We start from the raw sequence: 5,946 nt of genomic DNA, 5'->3' as shown, positions 1-5,946 counted from the left end.
AGTCATGATGGAAATAAGGTTAATATGGAATTGCACGCTATACTATGGCCAGTACCATTTGCGTTTAACCTTCTCATAGTCTGAAAGGTGTCTACCGTTCCACACACAAGGGAAAGTGACCTGGCCTTTAGTGACAATTAGTCTGTGGTTGGTTGGGTGTTTTTATGTATGTTTTTGCTTGTAATCTCACTGAGCTAAATGGGAGATTTTCAACAGTCAGTAATCTGATATCTATTGAGTTCCTGCTATATGCCAGGCACTTTTTTTAGAAACATGTAGGAATTGCATCCAAGTTGTGATGAGTTATACAGTGCCCTCAAGGAGCTGTGGCTTACCCCAATCACACAGCAACCTTAATATCTTAAGTTGTCCACATAACAGGGTCCCACTGAAGAAGCTGTGGAGTGTGCGGTAATTATATAACCATGATAACCACCAGTTTCAGAGCAGTGTTGACGTACAGTGACCAACATTCCACTTGCCTCTTAATTCAGCTCCCTAGACTTTTCTTAACCATTAGAATATTAGAAGGAGAGACTCTACTACCTCAGAAGAACTAAAAGAATTGTCCAATTTCCTGCTTGCCAAAAACATAACTTACCTTATGGTACCTCGCTTATTCAATTCAGGGTTGGGTGACTCTGTTGGGGGGGCATTTCTAGTGTATGGATGTTAGGGAGGGGGTGAAGTTAAGTCGGAGGATTGGGACGGGTGGTGCCTGAGGAGGAACAAAGGGATTTGGGTGACTTTTCCATCATGTTACGCAATGGTGTCATGAATGACCTCCTTTGTAATTCAGCTGTTTCTTTAATACATTTACTGATTAAAGTTAAAAACTGATTAACAGTTCAAAGTGTCACTCTCCAGAACATTGAACCTAAGTCTTTCTGTTCGTAGATTATCATTATATGTAAGTTTTTTTTACAATGGAATAGTATAATTTTGTTTTGTGGAACTGTCAAGCTAAGAATCACTAAATTTTCTTGAAAAGGTTGTGTGAAATATGACAGCTTACTAAATTAACTATTAGTCATTAAAATAATGTACTTACTTCTCTGGCAACTGTCAAGTGGAGTCCAAACGTAAACTTATAAAAGCTCTAAGTTCGTTGCAGTCTTCTCAGCTTCAATCCAAGAGAGAAAAAGCTAATTTTCCTAAGGACATAGCAAGAATAATCACTAATGATATTTTATGAAAACTACACCTTAGAAAACTACCAAAATCAGTCAAAATATACATATATTTTCATGTAACTATTGTGCTGGAGGTGAAATGGGACAGGAGTGGGGTCCTCAGAACAGGCTATAATATTTTTCTGTCTCCTGGGAAATAATGGAACTCATGTAAGAAATTCTCCATGATCTTATGTTTCAATGTCAGCCTCAATAACTACATAAAGATGTAGTAATCAAGACCAGTATGAGACTGTTGGAAGACAAGTATTTAAATGTTTTCAAATGTCTGTGTTCTACATGTGAAATGCCTTTTGCTTGTTTTAAAGTTTATGATACGATCTGCCAAGTGGCACCATTTCTCTGTTCCTTTCTTTTTCTCCTGAACTTGTTTGTTTTCCCTTTTTTCCCCCTACCCCTTTCAAATTACCAGTTTGTCCATGTGTGTGACCGTGACAATCTAATCACTATGATTCCAGGAGCCTCAGTTTTCTTGGTCTGTAAAGTGAACAGTTGGATGTGTCCTTGGCTTCCTCACACATTTCTGGGTGAGAATCAATTGAGATAATATATAAAGTGGTTTGAAAATGAGGACAAACTATTGAAATATCAGCGAGCAGTCTTACTATGAGGCAAACATAGGTCTAACCCCATTGTGACACTTAACCATTTACCTTTTCTAAAAAACCTTCGAAATACAAAAAGAAGCCACAATTGCAGGGGCAACTTTTATAACAGATTCCAGGTACTAAGAACCCCCTGTCACCACATCTGGGGCTCCTTTTAAACGAATAAGATTAGCAAATTGGTCCAGTGGCTTAGATCAGGAGTAGGGGTAGAAATACTTTTCCTACTATCCAGGCTTAAATACACAAAGCCCTGTCGAAATCTTGTTTTCTATGCCTTTGGTCGTCAGAATAAATGAAAATGATGAAACATAAATATCGACCTCCTGGTCTGGTGTCTTGCCTCCTGGTGAGAAATGAGTCTATCCCTTGTTTATTGGGAAATTTTCCAGTGGTTAATCACTTTAATGCCATATTCAAATGAAACATGGCACCAGGAAGAGGCGGCAGTGCCTTCTCCACATGGACATATTTCTCAGGATTCAATTCCTGACATTCCAGGGAGCTTGTCAGATCATTCTCTCTTGCCTTGGAAATCCTGCAGATTCCCTGCATGTCTTCAAACCTCCATCAAACCTGATTCTTCCCTAAAGCAATTTGGTATGATTCTCTCTAGTCTGGACAATGTTCTGCAGTCTGTGTTTTATAATTATTCTTTGCATAGTATTTATTGAATCTAGATTATCATTTGGCAATGAGACCAGGACCTTGGAGTTTGTAAATTATATTAGATAATATTAATAGTGAAAGAGCTACCCAAATGTATCTACATTATGTGAATAATCTACTGTAATAATATTTAAAGACCAGTGTTGCTGCTATTTTTAATGTTTTGGTTATTTTAAGTGAAATATATGTAATGTTTTAAACTTAGGGAATTAAATTTGAAGATTTTTCTTGCCTTCCAGAATGTGAATATTATACATAAATATATATATATATATAGACATATTGCAGAGAAAACAAAATGACAATCTTTTTTGAGAATGTAAAGTGAATGTACTCCATTTATGCTATAACTGTTGTTGATGATGGAATGAGTTTTGATTTTTGTTAACATTTTTATCAACTGGTCTCTAAATCTCCTAATTTTTTTTTTGTTTTTTGTTTGTTTGTTTGAAAGACATATTTCTCATTGTATGAGTTTTAAGTAGATTGGTTTTGCATTTTTGTATTATGCTGCTACTAGATGTTAACTCTCCAGTACTGTCCAATAAAATGTGCTCCCAAAACCAAGGCCTTGGAATCTTTGATGCTTCCTTTTTCAGGTTGTGCTGGTTCCCCACAAAGATTCTTTCAGTTGATGACACTTGCCCAGTATTTGAAGAGCACAGTTAATTTCACATCAGAGTAAAAAAATTCAGTGTGTGCACTATACACAGAACATAGGCACACAAACTTGAATTTAATTTGGCAAAATCTCAAAGAATCTTTCAGAATTTCTCTGTTTTCATTCTCCTTCAAGTTGGTTTCTCCTCTAAGATTAACTATCTAGATAAATATTCTTGTTTCCTTGATTACTTTATGGAAGTTTATTCTCAATAGAGTAGGTTGAGCTCTTTATCTCACATCCGTCAATCCCTGGAAAATCAACTCTTTCTGCACCAGAATGCCTGCCTTGGTTGTAAAGCCCCATGAACATGAGGACCCTGGCTCCGCCAGTATCCTCAGGCTCAGTTGGTGAGTGATTCTGGATGAGTTTCCCTGTGTCCTGAATAACACCATCTTTTCCAGCTCTACTGAGCAGAGGAGCATTTGTCATCGCTGATCCCCGCGCTCCCACCCCTACTCTGAAAATCCCCCTGGTCAGTTAGTTTTCTTCTATCACACTTCTAAAGCTATAACAGTTCCCAGCCTCCCTAGCTGACAAGGAGTATGCATGTCACACTCATAAATCACAATCCATCTCAAGGAGTAGGGCCATTTTAGGAAGCTTCCAGATAAAAAAAAATAACATCTACTTTAACCTAAGGTGAATTCTAGGTCTTGCCAAACTGGACAACTATGTAATCCCATGAAAGAAGTCGGACTGCTTTTGGTAGTGGCAGTGGTAGGATGGGTAGGTATACAGCATCATATTGAAGACCCATAGGCTTGATTCCCAGATTAGCAATTCCATATATTTTTAATTCCCTTTGGTGCCTACAAATCTGCATCTAAACTAGGACAACTGGCTTCTAGTTTCATGAAACCGATTATGAAGAAACCTTGGCAAGGGAAAGTAGATGATTGCAAATTTATTCCTACTACTTGGAGAAAATTTTCTATGATGATGCATAATAAACAGCTTGAGCTGTGCTTCAGAGACAGATGATCAGTGTGTCAACCCACGAAGATGCATAAGAGCCACAGGAAGACTATTCACCTGACCTCAGGTATGGCCTTCACGCAGAGTAGCACTGCCCTTCCTGGGAGCATTGTGGACAAAGTCATGCAGAGGACAGATAGGAAAGAATCTGAGGAAAAATCTTGGTCAATGACCTGGGTACATTTATTTTACTTTTTTGTTGTTGATATTGCTGTTGTTTTCCATAGAACAATAAAGGAAATTTAAACAGAAATCATTCATATTCATAATTCTAACATCCTAACAAAACCATTATAGTTCTCTGAATGCCCTTCTAATCTTATCTATACCCATATCCATTTTTTGTTTCTTCCCACTACCAGTATATTTTCAATCACTTTCCCATGTTGCTGCATGACCTTTATGGCTATCTAATGGTCATACCATAATTCACTCAGTCCTTCCTTTATTGTAGGACATTTGGATTGTAAACTCCTTTTATCTTTCTGTCATAAATAATGGAGCTGTGAACAGCTTTATACATAAATCTTTTTCTTTCCTTGAATCACTTCCTTATTTCTGAGCGAGGAATGACAATCCTGAAGAGGATGGATTTTTAAAAATTTATTGGTTTTTATATATGTTGCAAATCTCCCTCTCAAGGAATTGTATAGGACAGTCGGTTGGTGTCTATCAACTACAGCCTCAACCTATGTGAAATAAATTGTATTTATTTATTCTGATGAATGGCTAGTCTGATTCTCAAAGGTAAGCAAAGACCTTTGCCTAAAGCAAGGATGCAGCCAGTCCTCTAACAGATCGAAGAAGGTGTCTAATGTATGGTTAGTAAAGAGCTCTTTCAGAACAGTATTATTCTCGAAGTTTAAATTTTGATGACTGCTCCATTCCAGGAAGGATCTAAAGGCTGCTAGTTCCTTCTAGGATCCATTCTCCCTGGCTTCTGTGGTTTAATTCTGAGCAACAATATGACCAACTGTTAATTCCCAGCCTTCCTTTTGTTAACTAAAATTTCAGAAAAGGAGACCTGACTGAAATAAGTAGGCATTTACTGGGGAGTTGTTAAGACTGCAGCCAGGGAGACAGTTTCAAGAAGCACTTGAATTATGTTCCCTGGGACTACAAAATGGGGGAGGCTTAAAAAGGCAAAACCCCACAAGGTTAGATAAATTGTCATGAATTAGGATTGAAGCTGGTGAGAAGTAAGAGTGTTTGTTAAGCAAGGGTTGGTTGAGATCTGAAATGATTACACAGTTGCGAAGAGGGAGAGAACTTGGAAGCTACAAGTCTGCAGCTAGCAGATATCGTTTTAAAAATGGCTGGTGGTGTCCTTGCGTTTGATATAATTCAGAGACGATTCAAATTCTCAGTGATGTGGGAAAGTGTCTGAAACCACATCCAAAATGGCCATCCAGCTCCATTTTGGATGCCTGAACCATAGTTCCTCTCTTTTGATCTTCAAATGAACTTAAATATGTAGTCACTTTCAACTAATGGTGGCAAATGAGAAAAAGCAGAAGTCATTGTACAGGGCAGCTGAAAACACACTTGAAAGGTTGGTTACCTAGCTTGCCTTTCCCCCACCTCCCTTACTTTTTCATACTCCCTGGAATGTGTTTGTAATAACTGGAATTTCAGCAGCCATTTTAAAACCATGAGGGTGTAAGTTATAAGGCAAGGATAGAATAAAAATATGCCACTTGAACCACCCAAAACTACCTACCTCCAGTCTTTTTTTATGGGAGAAAAAAACTGACATGTACCTTAAGCTACTGTTACCTCACTTCTCTATTACTAACAGCAGAACATGATCCCTAGCTTAAATGATGTTTTTCTAGGACAT

The sequence above is a fragment of the Grampus griseus genome, assembly GCF_964374135.1.
Source record: "Grampus griseus genome assembly, chromosome: 3".
Taxonomy (NCBI): Eukaryota; Metazoa; Chordata; class Mammalia; order Artiodactyla; family Delphinidae; genus Grampus; species Grampus griseus.
This window is presented reverse-complemented; position numbering follows the sequence as displayed.